We start from the raw sequence: 19,394 nt of genomic DNA on the forward strand, positions 1-19,394 counted from the left end.
AAACACTCATTCCTCATGGGATCAAGCATGTCATCCAAGATGATCTGTTCCATGATCTTCCCAGGTACAGAGGTGAGACTCACCGGCCTGTAGTTCCTGGGGTCCTCCTTGTTCCCTTTCTTGTAAATGGGAGTGACGTGACCCTTTCTCCAGTCATCCACTCACCTGACAGCCACGACTTTTCAAATATGATGGAGAGTGGCTCAGCAACTACCTCAGCCAGCTCCTTTAGAACCCTGGGATGCATGCCATCAGGCCCCATAGACTTATACACATTCAGTCTCATGAGGCGGTCTCGGACCTGCTCTGCCCTTACAGTGGGGCAATGGTCTCCATCTAGACGTTTAGGGATGCAGGGCTCAGGGACATGAGAAATACTGGAATCCTGGCTGCCAGTGAAGGCTGAGGTAAAGAACTCATTCAGTACCTCAGCCTTCTCTTCATCCATTGAAGCCAGCTTTCCTTCTACATTTACCAAAGGAGGTATACTCACTTTGGCCTGTCTCTTCTGGACAATGTACCTGTACAAAGTCTTCCTATTGTTTTTCACGTCCCTCGCCAAGTTCTGCCTGTGCCATGGCTTTCCTGATCCCACATCTGCAACTCTGGACGGCATCCCTGTATTCTTCCCAGGTGACATGCTCTTGTTTCCTGGTATGCAATTTTCTTTGTCTTCAGCATTCTCAGCGTCCTCCGCAGGTCCTTGCCGAGTCATGCTGGTTTACTTTTCATATGATATTCTTTTTTAAAAAATATACCTAAAAATTGAAATGAAAGAATTCCAAATGGGTATCTGCAGAAATTGGGAAATATTTGAATATTGTGGGTCTTCATGCAGACTGTGGTCTGAGAATTTCTTGGCAAGGAAGAGCTGGCCAGTTATCAGTTTCTGTGCTGTCAGTTGTCGAAGTGCATTAAATGTTTTCATTACTTTTGTGTATTTCTTTAAAAGTACAATACAAATCAGCATGGAAATAGCTCTGATGGCCAGCTGTTTGCAGATTCACTCCCATGAATTTACACTATAATGTAGAAATAACCATAGGCTCAAGTATTTAGTAAATAAAAATAATTTTAAAAGAGGCTTTTTATCTCTTCATTTTGACTAATCTTAGATTTGTTTTTCTACATGTAAGCTTTTTCATTTTTATCTCATGGCTTTGTCTTTTTTAAAAAGTTGGTGCTGAAAAACAATACTGGGTCCTATAGAATCTATTAGAGTTTTAATGAGAGAATGGGCACTCCTAATTTTCTTTTCAGTATTCAAATACATAATCTGCCTTAGGAAGTAACTGACAGATACTTAATCCTTCCAGGGAACAAATGGAAACAGGGACAGATACTCTGGGAGGAATACAGGGATGCTGCTAGGCTGTGTAGAGATTGGGAAAGGCCAAGGCCCAAATGGAACTGGACTTGGCAAGTGATGCAAAGAATGGAAAAGGCTGCAGGTATATCAAGCAGAAAAAGAAATTCCAAGAAGGAAATTTTCTTCTCTCCCACTCTAGTGAGCAACACTGGCAGGCTGGCAACAACCAACAGGAAGGCTGAGGTACTCAACAGCTTTTTTTTTGCCTCAGTCTTCACTGGAACATTTGCCAGTGAAGAAAACGCTCCTCATACACCTCTCAAGCTGATGGGTCAAATGGTGGAGCAACGTCCCTCCTGCAGAAAATGAAGATCACATTCATGACAATCCATAAGCCTATGGGTCGCAATGAGATGCATCCAGGAGTCCTGAGAAGATTGATGCAGTTGCCAAGCCACTCTCAATGATATTGCCTTCACCTTTGCTCCTGTGGCTAACTCATTGCTCGCCTCAGGTGATCAATCAGAGGTTCAGGCCGTGATTCAGCAGTTCCCATACAAAGGTCTTTTCCAACCTTGGTGATTCTACGAATCTAGCGGCCTTCTGTGTCAGCATTAACTGTGTCAGTAGACAAGGGGAGAGCCACAGATGCAAAATATCTGGGCTTCAGTAAGGCCTCTGACTTGATCCCCTATCATATCCTTCTCTCTGAATTAGAAAGATAAGGATCTAATGGGTGAACTGATAGATATTTATATGTATTTTTGTGAGAATGTAACTATTTCACTATTAAAGATGCTATGGAAAATTAAGGCCTGACAATCTCATTTTATGTTAATGTTTTCTTGTCCTCCTTCTCATTTACGGAAAGTTTGAGATAATATAGGAATGACATCTAATTTAATTTGCTCAGTCTTCACAAATGGAAAACAAAGTTCATTGCTTCTACCACCTGGCAAATTTAATTAAAATCCTTAAATGAAAGAAAATACTATTAAGATAAAGTAACTATTTGATACTGTTTCTTTCAGGGATACAAATTAAGAGGTGCATATATAGCGGTGTTATGACACTTCCGAAACACAGTTTTAAGTCTGTGTATACTGACCTAATCCTCTAAGATAGCATAAAATGCCCTTTGGTAGTATGAAGGAATTTAAGTTCAAAATTGGAATCCTTGCCACAAAATAAGTAAGCTCTTAAGCTACTGTCGTCAATACAGTTCTTGTGTGTTGCAGTAACCAACTGTCAGCTACAGTTGGTTTTGGTTACACATTTTGTTTGTGTTTGAAGGCACGATACTAGATAAGTTAGGCAGTAAAACTCAGTGCTCCCTATAATGGACCTCTCTTTGGGGTGGTTGAAGGAGTGTTCAATGATGTTCTGTAAATCTCACCATACATATGTGTGTTTCCTAAAGATCGAAGCAGTGAAAAAGAAAACTCGTGTTTTTAAGATGATACAAAAATGTACAAGTAGGCATAAAGAAGTACGGTAAGTAGCCTGTGACATTTAATGCCACTGGTTATATGATTTAAATATTGTTTGATGGTAGATGCTGTGATTTGAACCATATACTTAATGAAATAACTACACCCTTCCTGACTGTAATGGAGATAGTAAGAAATGTCAAGAAAGAAACAAAATTATTTCTGATAATTAAGTATCTTGAAACTACTTACCTTTTTTGCTCTCTAAAAGTGACTATAATTTAAGAAGATTTTAAAAAAGTATACTTATTGCTGTAAATTGGGGCAATGAAGGTTAAATACTGCTTTGTGGGTATAAAGCAGATTTCAAAGGAGGATACATGTGTGTACTGTACGTTTAAAGCTGGATAAAGGAAGAGCAAAGGGTATGTCTGGAATTTTAAAATATCCATTAATGACACCACAATGCATATGTACAATAGAGTCTTGTTTTTTTAAATACAATTTTAAAATTGTTTCCACAGGGAAGTCATCTTTATACACAGCTAGGAGTAATGCAGAATGACAAATATTAAATTGCTGGTGGGGCATTCTTCAGGTTCATTCCTCTCTCTCCCAGCACTTGTGCTGCTCACAAGGCAGCAGGGTATTTTCTTTGTGACAAAAAAATAGAGATAACAATGTCATCTGTAAAAAGCATAGTGAAAGCATAGTGCTTATCTGAGTAAGTGTATATTATTAATTAGCAAATTCAGTGGTATTTTGACCCCGAGGGTATGGTTGGTATTTTCTGTAACTAGCTTCATAACATACTTTATCTTTTTTATTAGATAACTGACAGTATCAAAATAACTTAAGTATTAAGTTATTAGTATTAAGAAATTATTAAGTATTAAGAAGTATTAACCTGTATAACACATGGACATTTTGGAAAAACTTCTCAGTTTTGAAGCACCTTTATCTGGCCCATTTGTACACACTGTTAGCAATACAGAGATTTTCAAAATTCCAGCCAATACAGATTAAGTTTTTTTCACTACAGACAGATTCAGTTAGTCACTGTTAGGAATTGGTGTTACAGCCTGCGCTCCGTGTTTATTACTCTGCTACATTAGTGGCTTACTTACATATATTTATACTTACATATATATATGACAAGTTAATTTAGCGATATTATAATACTGTGTTTTGTTAAAACAACAACAGTGGGTTGTTTTAAAAACAGTGGGTGCTCCACGAGCATTTGCTTCATTTTGTATTCATTTTTTTTTTCTTTCAAAACATTTTTAACAATAAGACCTATAAAATTTTAAGTGGTACTTTTGGAAGACCAGTCACACAATTCTTTTTCTTTGATTGTTGTTAATGGCAATTCTGATGGGGTGATCTACCTACAGGACTGCGCCAGGAATGTAAAATGTAGTTGGTTGGTTTTTGTTGTTTTTTTTTTTTTTTTTTTTTTTCTGTTTGTTTATATGCATACCTTCTACTGAAAATTCCTTTTCTTGGTGAAAACTCAATGCTATAAACTTCTGCTATTGGCCAAGATCAGCTAAGATCTCTATTAATGCTGTGTGTAATCAGTGCTTGATGAATGTGCACTGAACACCTGCTTGATCTGTGATATTTAGTAGCATTTAATCCTTCTGCTACCTCTTTCTGAATTGGCTACATATACTGTATGACTGTATGGTTACCCGGCTTCATTGCTATGTTATACTCAAAGTATTGATATAGAGAAAAAGGAAACACAAGGTTTTATGTCAAAGCAAGAATTTATTGTTAGTACAGTTGAAATCTTAACAGCCTAATTATTATAGAAAAAGGAAAAAAAAAAAAAGCTTCTATGTTGAAAAGCCTCAATAATTTGGTTTAAATTGCTATAAACATCCTAGATTCTACCACATTTGCTTGTGTTAGTCACACATTTTGGATGTGACTATAGTATATTGTATCTTCCAGGACAGACCAAACTGCTACTGAAGTTGTGTCTTTTCTACATTTACTCCTTGATTGATTCATATGATGACATTTTGGACTTTCCTGCACGGCCTAGAAGTAGTGATTAGATTTCTTTGGTGGACAGCCAGGACACATTCTCAGCACTCGATCCAGATACACCCATATTCTTATATTTTGTAGTACTGTGATTAGGGAAACATTTCAATCCATTCATTGCCTTCAGGTGACTTGATAACCTCAGGCTCCTTGAACTTTATGCAGCATTGCTGGGGTAATTTCCACTTATTCTCATGCTAACCACCAATTCAACAGACATTGGTTTGCCAAATCCAATGTCAATCCATTTTCTTGTAAAAAGGGCACATGCAACTAATAGTTCTTTTTCTTCTGGCAGACTGTTAGCATTAGGCTGTACACAAAATGTTCCAGTTTCTCTTGAGACCTCATTGTTCCATAACTGATGTGATGGGGGCAGTGGGCCGACTTCCTCATTTTCCAATCCCAATCTATATCAAGTGATTTACTAGAGCAACTGTTGGCACCTTGTCCCAGAACCTCTGCTAAACACAATCACTGCAAAGGTAGTGCTCAAGTATATAGTGCCTTTGCCTTTGAGTACTCTTTGCAAGCTTTGCCTTTATTTTTAAATAGAGATACGTCATCTGACTGCAGTTGGTTAACATATGCTTTGACAACAGATAGCTGAGTGGTTTTAGCCCTCAAAATGTTCCCCTAGAATTTAAAAAACCATTTCTGATTCTTGCTTTAGTCACAGAATAAAAGATGTCTTTAAACAGGCAACTAATGTTATGTAGGATTTCTTGAATTTCCAAGAAAAGAAAAATAATGTTATTGAAAATGCAGTTCTGTACAGTTGTCTGGCTTTGCCAGACTTTTCAAGGATTGACCACGTTGAAAATTCAAGTTCCTTCATGCAGACATGATTGATTACTGCTTTTCGTTTTGTTTTCAGAATGATGCTATTAAGTTTTATGGGCTATTTAATCCAAACATACTCACAAGTTTATGTTCACTACAATGACAGCATTCTTAACTAGCACTTCCAGAGATCCCATGCACACACAGAATCGAATTCAATCAGAATACAGAATGCCTTAAAATGTGTCCCATTTAAATTTGTCTGTTTACACAGAGGCTGAATCTGATCAAGTCTCTAGCAAACAACTAAATAATTCAGTCCAGTGGCAGTCTTACTTCACATGACTTGTACATCTGTCTTGATTGTGAATATAGCTGTTTTCCCAGGAATGGGCCTTTGCTTTGATGAAATGCGTCTGGAAAAAACAATTTTTAATACATTCAGTAAATAATACTTTGTTTGTCATTCAACTCACATGTTTTTCCATCTCTATATAACCTCTTTGTTTTAGATACAGATGACTAAATAATTCAGTCCAATGGAACCAGGACTATTACACTTTGAAATTACAGCTGCTTTGAGTAGGAGAAGAGTGTCTTGTCCTCTCCTCCTGATGATGATGAGAATCACTCTCTGATGGATGACTTTTGAAAAACAAACAAAAGGGCTAGATGGATACTTTGGGAGTCTTACAGCTCCACTTTTGAAAAATACTATAGAACTTCTTTGTATAGCTGCACAGTGTAGAATTGTTTAAGCTCCGTTACATCATGGTGTTTTGCATTGTGAAATGAAGTGATTGCAATGTGATTGGAGCAGCTGATATATTTCAAAATACTTGACAGAAGGGAAAGTGTAGTGGAAAATCAAATGGATATATATGGATAGCAGAAGTGATCCAAAGAATTTTGAACAAAATTCTTTGCTATCCCTTTTATAAAGCAGCTTTGTAATAGCAGCTTGATTTGTATTTATGATGGTATAGATCTTCTCTTGTTTAATTTCTTTAGAATAATCTCACAGAAAACAATAGTTGGATACTGCAGTATAAAATAATACAAATAAAGAATTTATATATTAATTAAATTTAGATAATATTTAGTCATGAGTTTGAAGTCCTTACTTGCTATTTCTTTTCATTTAGTTGATCGTATCTGTTTCTGATCAAGTGGGGAAAAAAAAAGCTAACACAAATAGAAGTTTTTCAACCTGATTTCAGTCCTATAATCTTCACACTCCTATCCTCCATTTCATTTGGGCCAACTGCTCATACAAAGCCTTGGATCTCTTCTAATTTTAATGTATTAAATACTGGTATGGCACATATTTTCATGGATAGTATCCTCAGGGATATAGAGAATCATGAAATTTTAGTGATAATATTTTTGAGCCTGCTAGGGATCTCTGAAACTTCTGTGCAAGAGAATCTACTGCTATGTTGGTGCATCTTATCACAAAAATCTAGAGGTAGGTAAAGTAAAATCACTCCCTCTTAGTAAAACATGCTGGAGTTTCTTTCAACACTGAAAGTTACTAACTTTAAAGTTAATGCTGTCTCCTCTCTGACTGAACATGTCCCTGAGGCTACTGGAAGAGCTTTAGTGATCGAAGTGTAAAAAAGGGGTAAGGTGACCAGTCAATGAATTGACGGCAATAGTGATAAATGATGAAAGTGGAAAAGAAAGGCTACTGTATGTTTTTCAAGCAAGTCCTCCAGAAGTAACTAATCAACCTACTCAAAATGTAGATGATGAATTTGTCTGTGGGCTTGTTTCTTTTTTTTTCAAATTCATTAATGCTGGAGCTAGGTAAGCACCTCTAAAATATCTTCTTTCATGACAAACCACAAAGACAAAACTATACTGATCTCCAAATCATAGTGACAAGATATTTTGTTACTGGAATTGTGGTTGCACTTCACACTAACAGTCAATCTTCTAAATATTATCACAATCCTTTTCTTAACTCTCCCTAGGGCTTAGAAGGAGCCCCTTTTTTGGATCCATAGTTAATTCATATGAGTGAAGTGTTGTCAACATGAATTTCTGTCTTCTTCCTTATAAGAGCAGTCTGCATAACAGATGATTTACACACATTTACTTCTATTGGTGGTGTAATATACTTTCAAGAGACAAATTTGTACTTTATCACAAAACATCTTATTGCATGATGTAAACATGGATTTTTATCAATCATCTGTTAAACTTAGAACCAAGCTTCCAGGTTTGTTATCTGGTCAGTAACTCTTAGTTATTTTGCTTCATCAGGCCACAATCCAAAACTCCATTCGCTTTTTTCTCAAATGCATCTTTCTGTTTGACTTGTTATACTCAGACCGTTTCCTTGCAAGAATGCATTCATTCTCAGCATCCTTGTGACTGTGGCATGCTTTGCCCTTCCTTCTCCAAGCCTGCAAGTTAGACTACAGACTTTTTGCAAGCAGAATTTATTCCAGCCCCCACATTCTGGGATTTGGGCCCAAGAATATGAAATGTATTCTATTTGTCTAAGAGAATGTCTTCATTTGACTCAGGGGGATGTTATACATTTATTGTACTGTATGAAGCTTCGTCTTGCAATAAGCTAATATTACTGCTATGACAGTTTTATGGATCACACGGTAGATTAATTTCCTCTTGCAGCTTGGTACCAGTGTATTGGGCTTATGCGTCGAGGTTTGGAGGAGCGGCTGCACGGTTGGGTTCAGTGAGCAGAGCCCAGCGCTGGCCATGTGAGAGCAGAGTCAGCTCCAGCTGCTCCAGAGGGACCGCCGCTGCCACAGCTGAGCCGTGCGCGACGCCGGGTGCGCTCTGCGAGAGCGGACGGAAGGAAGGGACGAACCGCCGTGCGACAGCAGCCGGGAGAGGGGAGCCGAGATGGGAGAGAACGGCCCCGCGGGCGCCGAGGCCGGCGCGGGAGGAGCTCCGGGCACGCGGCAGCGGCTCCCTGCGGCCCGGGAGAGGCCCACGGAGGACCGAGCCATTCCCCCGCTGCCCATGGATGCCCCTGCAGGAGCGGCCCGCGGTAGGGCGAGAGGGCCGGGGCAGCTGCATCTGTAGGGAAGCAGTGCCTGAAGGGTGCGCCACGCGGTACGGAGCCGCGTTGGGGAGGTGCTGGCAGAGCTGCAGTCTGTGGGAAGGACCCACGTGCAGCAGGAGCGGCAGTGAGAAAATATTAAGTGTTGCCTACAGCTCCTACTCCCTATTCCCGTGAGTAGCCTGTGATGAGGAAGAGGAGATAGAAGAAATGAAGGTTTGAAGTTGAACTTGGGAACAAAGTAAACAAGGGGAAGGTATTTGCAGTTTGGTTATAGCTCTCACTGTTCTGCTCTTACTAATTGGCAGTAAATTAAATTAATCTTCCCCAGGCTGAGTTTGTTTTGCCTGTGAGGGTAATTGGTGAGCAATCCCACTATCATTTCCCAACTTGTGACTTTTTCTTATTGTACTTTCTACCGTTGTCCTGCTGAGAGGAGACAATAGTTTGTTGGGCGCTGTTCCCCAGCCAAAGTCAACCCACCAAAATCAGATTGTAATTTTATGCATAGCTATCTGAATATGCAAGGATAAAAGCACAAATGATTTTTATGCTCAGTAGCTGTGACATCTTCAGTTCTCCCTCCTTCTCCCTCTTCCACCTTGTTTCCCGTGTCCTCTCTAATATTCTGTCTGGAGCACTCTTTTCATGGTTTTCACTGTAAAATCTATGCAATAGTGTAAATAAATCAATTTTGTGATTCATATGCAGTTCACAGTACAGGGCTTTCATTGGAATCTTGAAAGCTCAATACAAGGGAAATTTGTAAGAGGAATATTAGCAAGTAGCAAATTGAGCAAAGTTAGCAGAATAAAAGTGATGTGCCATGTCAGTATTTAACATTATGTCTCATTGTAACAAATGTGTCCTATTCTTTTCAGTCTTCCCAGGGACTCAAATTGACTGTGATGGGTGTACATTTCTATATTATGATTTTGTCATGCTTTAAGGTGACACCTTTGCTTAATTATTCCAATACAAGTTGCTGATAAATTTTACAAAGCAACAAGTAGAGAGTTCCCCTATCTGTATTAGACATCTTTTTGATGTTTTCCTTCTGAGTGTTTCTCTGTGGTCAAGTTAAGTGGTAGCCAGAATTTTCTGGAAATACTTATTTATAAAAGATTCTAATCGTATAGAAGACAGAAATTTAAGTATTAAAAACATTTCCTTTTTTTTTTTCTTTTTTGTTTTGTTTTGTTTTTCCAACGATTTTATCTTATACAGTAGTTGTCAAGGTCAGAAAATAAATGATTGAAGTTTTGTCTCTGCATCATGGGTTTTCATGCCTGATTTTCAGAAAATTGTTGTCCTCTGTCTGTAACTATTCTATAACTAATGAGCACTTAAGTGTTTGCAAATAGTGGATTTTTATTTTTTTTTTTTTAATTGAAAAAACCTAAACCGTCAACACTAGAACTTCAGATAAGGGCAGTAAATATCAGCTAACTGAACTGCCAGGCTAAATTAATTTGGTCCCTTGCTTAATAACTATCTTATGTCAAAACTGACAAATTCATATTGCACAGTTTTCTGTTGAATACAGTACTAACTCATATTTTCCTACCTTATAACAGGTTTGTAGATAAATAGACTTAAAAAAGAATGACTTGCTCGGGAAGGTGACTTTCGAGTCCTGAGGGTAGTCTCTTCTAGTATATGAGTAAATGGGGGCAGAATAGTCAAAGGAGACAGAAGGAAAGAGTGCTTGTTGTAGGGGAAAATAAATGATACAAAGAGAAGACATTTGTCTTCTTCATTTTTAGTGACAGAACACAGAAGAGTTTCAGTGAAATGGGAATCCTAGCATTTCCATTTTCTGGAAACTCACAAAGTCTAAGTATGGACATCCAGTTTTCAAAAATGATTTCTTCCTGTGACTTCTCGGTTAGTTGTTGTGGATCTGATCTCAGTCTTATGATTCTTAGAAGTCCTGGAGTGAAAAAATATCATAAAATTTGAATGCAAATATAATTTGACAGTGTTGAGGAAGCCTATTTGTGTTGTACCACTGTTGCTGAAGGAGGGAAGTGTGGAGACTTGAGAATTGCTGTCATGGTAAAATGGGTTATAAGGAAGGCAAAACAAACTGGTTTTTGCTCTACTGTGAAATGTTGGTGTATGATAAACACACTGCATATGAAATTAGCTTTTTTTCAGCAAAGAAGTAAACATGTTCATCTGTGAGAGACAGTATGTAATAGACTGATATCTGAACCAAGAGAAAATTACCTTGTTTCTCAATGAATAGTCATCCAGATATTCAAAATCTCGAATGTCACACTTCTCTATTGGCTGTTTATGTGGCCTCTATTTCTCCATACCATCAAATCAAGAGCCAAATTCTGACTGACTTTAATGAGCAGAATTAAGCTCATATTGAATTTTTGGAACAATATTAACACTGCTGTCAGAAATATTATGAGTTTTACAATCATGCTTTCCCCTGACATCTGCCTGTTTCAAGGTATAAATGAACTAACACACAAGGCACACTTAAGGAAATTTTTACATCTGCCTGTCTTGGCAGGCAAGAGGGATGTTGTAAAATACTGGAAGCCTGACAAACCCTTCAGCTTTCAAAAGCAAGATTACAAATGTTTTCTGTTTATCCTCATTAGAATAGGAAGAATAGTATAGGGAAGGCCAGAATTTAGATTTCCCTTTGATCCAAAACTGTGCAAGAAAGCGGAACAAATACTTCCTCTGAAGACATACAAAAGTCTTGAAGTACAGGTTTATCTCCATTTATGCAGTGAAACTAGGAGCAAGAAAAGATTAAATGATCCATTTCATATTTTGATAAAACCGTCTTTTAAAACAGTAAAACAGTGTGTGAAAAAATTATTTTTTACTTCACGATCATTCCATAATGTTACCATTACTCCATTTTTGTATGTTTCTGAGCCTCTATCTTTTTGTACCTGATTTGTGTATTTTGTATGCAGACATAATAATTCTGTGTCCTATATTCTTTGAATAATATGTAGCAGATGTCTGTTCTACTTTTGCTGTTGACAAATCAATATTTTCTCTTAAGTGGAAAAGAGAAGGAAAAAAGGTTATCCTAGATGCTGTAGACAAACTAAGTTTGTGTAGTCTGAAACACAATTCCAAAAATTAAAAAAAACATCACCAAAACAACAAAACAACAGCAAAAAACAATAACAACAACAACAACATAAAACACATTCTTCCCCATGAATGATCAGGACAGACTTGATTTTTAACCACTAATTTATGACTCATTAAATCAGTTTAACAACTTGTTCCAGACGTTTTAAAGGTATTCCATTCTTGACTGCAGCTGAGTATGAGCGATTTTTAAATTGGATCGAGCTTTTGTTTCATTCTCGTCAATGTTAACAACTGCATGTCCTTAGAATGGACTGTACTTTTATAAGAAGCGAATAAGAGCTGTTTCTTAGATTGTTTTTGTAGGGCCTAAAAATCCAAAGACACCAAGTACTTCCTGTAAATGACAAACTGTTTCACCTTCTGGATTTTTAGTGAACAGGAATTGAGAGCATTAATTGTCTCACAGGATGTACTGAACATCTCTCAGATCAAGAGATGAAGTTCTTCCAAAATCTCCTCTGCTACGGACTGTACTCTGGCTTTAATATTAGTAGACACAATGTAGCATTTTCTCACCAAGATAATTTTCTATTTCTATGGTAGCAGACAGTTTGGAGAGAATTCAAGTGCGTGGTGTTTTCTTCTTTTTATCTTTTTTTTTTTCTTTCTTTCTTTTTTTTTTTTCTTTTTTTTTTTTTTCTTAGAAAAAGGACAAACTATCCTCACTGCTCTGTTTGTTAGAAAATCATAGAATCACCAAGGTTGGAAAAGACCCACAAGATGAAACAGTCCAACCATCCACCCATCAACAACAGCTCTCTAAACCACGTCCCTCATTACTACATCCATTCCTTGAACACCTCAAGGGTCGGTGACTCCTCCACTTCCCTGGGCAGCCTACTACCTAAAATCTGTAGTGTGTGGTCTTTCATGTGAAGAAGATAGAAGAAATGAAGGAGATAGGATAGATATGTAGTAGGAAGGAACTGGAGATGTAGATGTGAATTACCTTGGCAAGATCTTTCAATAAATGGCAGGGTATCCTGGGCTATAGCTAGTGTTTATCTACTTCTTGCAGTTCTATTCTGTTTTTTATAATTCTGGTTGTTATAGAATGTGGTGTCTACAGACATGATACAATGTACCTTCAATGGTGCTCTTCTCCAGTTTTGTTTATACAATTCTCTTCTACATTTTTGATACTGAAGCTGAACTTGGAAGATGATATTGCACAGTGCAGATTCATTGATGTTGGTCATGTTGCTTAATTTTCTGTAGAAATTTCAGTTACAGTAGTATGGGGACTGAACTAATGTTAAGTGTAATACACTGAGATTAGTTGAAATTACTTTAATGAAGGAAGATGAAATCTAAGTTTTTGTAACCATATCTACCAAGTTAGTGAACTATATGATTTTATGATGTGTTTTTGTTAATGTACTTGAACCATACTCCATTTCAAAATATGCAGGTAGATTGCCCTGTGGAACAGTAATTAGATTATTCAGAATGAAGATTGTGCATAGGTATAATAATGAACCACATCCAAATATTCACAGTATGAGCACTCAGGAATGTAGTAGGCTAGTGTAAGAAAAGGTTGCAGAGCTAGCTAGTGATATAATAAAAAGGGAGACTTTAATTCTTGTTTACACTGTTATTATGCATTTTCTTTATTATTATTATTATTATTATTATTATTTATTATTATTTATTATGCATATCCTCTTGATATACTGCTTTTCTGATTTGCATCTCAGAAAAGGCTCCTAATCAAATGAAACAACTGCAGCAAATGTGGCAGTATGTGAAATACATTTTACTTCAGGACAACCAAGGAGGGGAAGGTGCTGAGATTCTCTTTAGGAATAGCCAAAAGGACACTGGTGAAGTACTTCAGCTCTTCACTGTATGCCTATGTTGTTTCAGGTTGCTATTATCCAAAAGGTTTAAACACAGAACATAGTTCTACAGGAAAAACTGGTGCAGTACCGTGGTGTGGTTCTTGACTTAGTCTACTGATATCGCGATATATCAGATATTGCTATATACTATATACTGATATACTGATATTGCGATAGTGGCACAGTGGAGTTTGCATGTTGCTAGAACTAATGGCCATGAAGTATGCGAGATGGAGTTTTCTCAATGAATAAAAGCCAGAAGAGGTCCAGGAACAAATACTTGAGGCTCACACATGAAATAGTCACTAATCTTGTAATTAATATGGTCTTTTTTTCAGAAGCGTGTTGAAATCCTTCCATGTTTCTTGCAAAACTGGACAGTGTATTGCTTCTTTCATCTCTGGGAACTATGCTAATGATTCAGTTATTAATGATCCTGGAATAAGTGAGGTTCAGTTTTAAAAAGATCTCTTTATATTATGTTGCGAAGCTGTTCCTTCTCTAATCCACCTACCAGTACATCTGTACCTTTGAGATCAGAATGTAATACTTATTCTGACAGCTACAAAAGACAAGCAGTAAGCTCTCTGAATGCAAGTTAGCTATGTAGCATGATTGCATGTGTGTGCTTCTTGCTACCCAAGAAAAGCCTGGAGACTGAGAAGTCAGTAGAAGATACTGGAACTTGAGAGGGCTCCATGGACTTACATGTAGAGCAGAAGTGAGTGTGGAGGATAATGGTGCAGTGGAGTGAAAGTCAGTCAGTTTAAAAGGTCTGATAGGAAAGTGGGGAGAAAATAACTATCACAAACACAGCTTCATGTTAAGGCGAGTATGTGCCAGCTTAGGCTGCTGGCAAGGATGACAAACAGCTGCCTCAATCACTAACAGCAACTGTAAAATGCTGCTGTTAAGCCAGCCATAAATCACAAATGCTGCTGTGTGATTACTCCAGTCTTCTACTGTAACTAACAGCCAAAATTAAAGTATTAGTTTAAGTCTGCATATGTTAATTATTATCTTATCTTAAGAAGAGTGGATATGTGCCAGCTGAAAGCAGATTTTAGAAAGCTTCTCTTCTATTGAAAAACCTTCTTAGAGACTAGTAACCATGTAGAATTTCCTTTCATGGAAAAATTTTGGTAACAGACCATGAAATGTAACAGAACAGGTAACTTTGGAATATTCAATTTTATCATAAAAGTAAGATTTTAGTAGACAGATCTGTTTTAAAATGTTTGAAAAGGTAGTGAGTTAGAATGATGGAGCACTGGAGAGTGCTTCTAAGATTTTCTAATGCCTTTATGCCAAGTTTGACTATGCCAGTAGTTTAATCTGATTGAAAATAATACTTGAAAATTCATAATGCTCTGAATGAACATAGCTGGGTTCGACCAGTGTTTAATCTCAAAGGCTTAGGGCTTGTTGAAAATATGTATTAATGATCCAGAAAACTCCTTGATAAACAGTCTTAAAATTCTTAGATAAAAATTTTCTAAGCCATAATTTTTAAACTACAGGATTAAGGAAATACACTGGTGAAGTATAAATTCTTAATTCTTATTCTTTGCAGTGTATTTACCACCACATTATTTTATAAATAACAACAAGCAATATTTATTACATACTTCCATGCATTTCTTGTTGTTGCTGACAGCTTTACCATTTGCCATTATTAGAATATATTTGTTACATTACAACATGATTTCTTTCAAAATTAGCAGCCAGATATTTTATCTTTTGTACTTGTGTTCCCCTCGTTTTTAATTTGCACTTCTGATATAAAATTCCAGTCCTTCATTTGCTGTATGCTAATTTTTATTTTTAATTTCTGTTCTATATAATCCTCTGGAAACTTTTATTAGCCAATACAAACATTAATGTTTCTTAATTACAGATTTTTGAAATATGTTATGTAATAATTGGAGTTGGAATTCACATTTTATTGTTCATATAATTTGGTGTATCGTCTAATAATTTAATTTTAGACTTTTGAAAATGCTATTTTTTAAGCCACTAAGCACACATAAAGCTTTTTTATGTCTTATTCTACTTGCACACAGCAAATACTTTCAAGTCAAGAGCACTTGTAACTGAATAATGTTAGAAGGAGAATCTGGGAAATGACAAGCTAGTCAGTCTTCTTCTGTCCCTGGGAAGGTGATGGAACAACTTATTCTGGATGTCATCTCCAAGCAAGTGGAAAAAAGAAGTTATCAGTAGCAGTCAACATAGATTCACCAAGGTGAAATCATGCTTGACCAATCTAGTAGCCTTCTATGATATAACTGGCTGGGTAGACAAAGCGTTGGTGAGCACTGGGTGTTGTCTGCCTTGATTTTTGCAAGGCTTTTGACAATGTCTGCCATAACATCCTTATAAATAAGCTTAGAAAGAGTGGGATAGATGGCTGGACAGTGAGGTGGATTGAGAACTGGTTGAACTGACAGAACTCAGAGGGTTGTCATCAGTTGCACGGAGTCTAGCTGGAGGTCTGTATTTGGTGGTGTTCTTCCAGGAGCTGTACTGTGTCCAATCTTGTGTTCAACATTTTGTTCAGTGACCTGGATGAATGGATGGAATGCGCCCTCAGCAAGTTTGCTGTTCATACAAAGCTAGAGGGAGTGGCTGACACAGGTGCAGATTGTGCTGGCATTCAGCAAGACCTGAACAAGCTGGAGAGTTGGGTGGAGTGGAATCTGATGGGGTTCAACAAGGGCAAATGTAGAGTTCTATACCTAGGGAGGAATAACCAAATGCATCAGTAGAGGTTAGAAGCTGATCTGCTGGAGAAGAACTCTGCAGGGAAGGAACTGTGCGTCTTCGTGGACAACAGGTTGACCATGAACCATCAATGTGTCCCTATGGATGAGAAGATCAATGTTATCCCAGGGTTTTTTTTTTTTTAAAAAAGTGAGGCTAGCAGGTCAAGGGAGTTTATTTTCCCTCACTACTTTGCTGTTGTGCGGCCATATTTGTAGTAGTGTGTCCAGATCGGGGATCCTAGTTCAAGAAACACAGGGAAATTCTAGAGAGAGTCCTGTAGATTGTCACAAAGATGATGAGAGTTCTGGAGCATCTCACTGACAAAGAAAGGCTGAGAGACCTGGGACTGTTCAGCCTGGAGAAGAGAAGACTGAGAGGGGATCTTATTGATGGTTATGAATATATAAAGGGTAGGTGACGAGTGAATGAGTCCCAGTGACAGGACAAGGGACAACAGGCACAAACTGGAATGCAGGAAGTTCCATTTAGACATGAGGAACAACTTCTTTAAGGGTGATGGAACACTGGGACGAGCTGCCCAGAGGTTGTAGAGTCTCCTTCTCTGCAGATATTCAAAACTCTCCTGGATGGCTTTCCTGTATGACCTACTGTAGGGAACCTGGTTTAGCAGGAAGTGGTTGGACTATATGACCTCCAGAGGTCCCTTCCAATCCCTGAGATTCTGTGTAATTCTGAATTTCTCCTAAGTGGGCAAAAACATTCCCAAACCGGCAACTTGACATGTCATAAATTCTGATGGAATCACTCTTATCAGGAGGGTAAATCTTAAGGTACATTTCTCTGAGATTAATGGTTCTTATATCACTTTTTTATTTTTGTGTTGGCAACTGGATAAATTGCTATCAGTATTATCTGAAATCTAATTATGCATTCAAATAGTGATCCACAGTCTTTTCAAGTATTATTTGCTTGTCAGTTAAAGGTATCTCAGAATCAGCTAACACTTCTTTGATAAGGATTGGTGCTTTGATTATTGTTTTTCTTCCTCTGTCCTTTTAAAATAAGTAATAACTTATTTTCAAGATATGCAATTTATTTCATGAGGATGCTTCTACTAATTTTGTGTGTATATATATTGCTTCTTATTTGTTTCCATATCCCCTAACTCAATAGATTTATAGGCTTTTGTTTTTGGATTTGTTTTCTAATGTAGCTTGATTTAATTCTAAGCAAGTGTTCATCTCATTTGATCTTCGTCTTTGTTAATAGGTTAGCATCTGGACTGGGCTAGGAGGAATGTCTTATGAGGAAAGGCTGAGTACACATGGGTTGTAGAAATTGAGGCTGAGAGGGGATCTCTTTGCTCTCTGCAACTTCTTGGAGGAGGGGAGTGCATAAGTAGGTTCTGGGCTTTTCTACCTAGTCACTAATGACAGGATGCATGGAAACTGCATAAAGCTGTATTAGGTGAGGTTCAGACTGGGTGTGAGAAATATATATTTATTATTATTATATATATATATATATATATATATATATATATATATATATATATACATGCTTTCTGGAGAGGTCAATACCTAGTACCTGTCAGTAGTTATTAGATGTTTTAATACTACCCTCAAAAGAGGGCTTTATCTTCTGGCAAACCTTGAAGTGCTCAGGCAGTTGGACCACATGGTCTTTGAAGGTCCCTTTTAAAAGTAGTACTGTAGTACCCTACTATATTCAACCCTACTTCTATTCAGCATGCCAGAAACTGGACCAGCAGGCTTTATTTCAGAAGAAGAGTGGTTACTAAGCACTGTATTTACTATTACTGATGGAAACAGAGATGCAGAGGATAGTGGTATTTTTAGCTATTTGCACAGGGAAATATCTGTGAAATTCTGGTGTGAACCTTTGCACACCACTGTTTTCCTTTTAAAAATACTTTTACAGTAGAACATTACTTGCTTCTATATGGTTGCTATTAAAAAAAGTAATCAAAAGAAAGCAAACAAAAACTAATCTTTTTGGATATTATAAATAAGTATATAGTTTAAGTGAATTATTATTCAGGCTTATTTCTGCTCACCTTTTATTATAAATAACTAATAGTGTAATAAAAAGAAGTATTAGTATGTTGCAGTTTTATGTGACAACATTGATGGCAAAACTAACTGCAGGAGCTGTTCATCAGGCTATCAGACAGTATGACATGGTGTTTTTTATTTTTTTTTTTTGTGTATAATATAAAACAAATTGACAGAAGCACTAGGACAATGAGAGAAATTGCAATTATCCCATATGGATGCATCCAGGGCTGCACTGACTTGAGGCAGAACTGAGCTTGCTAATTCCAGTATATCTAAAAGGTCAATCATTGTGTCATACCTAATCATATCAACAATGATGTGACCCCAAATGAACAGTACTGCCCTGATTTATTGTAGTCTCATGCAGTGACATCATGACATATATGCTATCTGTAACTCAATGGAAAAGGCAACAATTACAGCAGAGCAACAAGATCCCAGGCTGCAGCAAGTGAGGATTTGCCACTGCTCCCTGGTGTTGTGTTTGCTAGATGATACCACAGAAGTCATGAGAAGCCAGAAGAGGTTTCCCAAGCCTACAACAGCTCTGGACAGTTTGTTTAGGTGGTGCATCACAAATGCTAAGTCATGGCTTGAGCCAATGGTAGCCTGGCACCTGGTAGGAAGGCAGGGCCAACCTAGGGGAGCAATACACCTGAGTGATTGGAAGGGGTGGAGTCAGGGCCCACCCCTACCCATAACCTCATTTAAGGGTCATCACTGGCTGAAGCAGAATATCTTGAGTTGAAAGTCACAAGACTCATACAGGACCACCCAGATTTCCAATCCTGTGCCATGACCACTACCCTGGGACCTACAGGATTTATGTTATGGAGTCTTAACTGCTGAGTATATATTTTAAGTGGGGAAAAAAATGTATTTTAATGTAGATAGAATGCAGAATGTTCAGTGGAATTATCAATTATGTATTAGATAAACTATAAGATAGGAAGAGATTTATAGTTTCTTTTATTGGTTTAAAATACTGGT

This window comes from Lagopus leucura, unplaced genomic scaffold (genome assembly GCF_019238085.1).
Source record: "Lagopus leucura isolate 7727_CA_CO unplaced genomic scaffold, USGS_WTPT01 Super-Scaffold_73, whole genome shotgun sequence".
In the NCBI taxonomy this organism is placed as follows: Eukaryota; Metazoa; Chordata; class Aves; order Galliformes; family Phasianidae; genus Lagopus; species Lagopus leucura.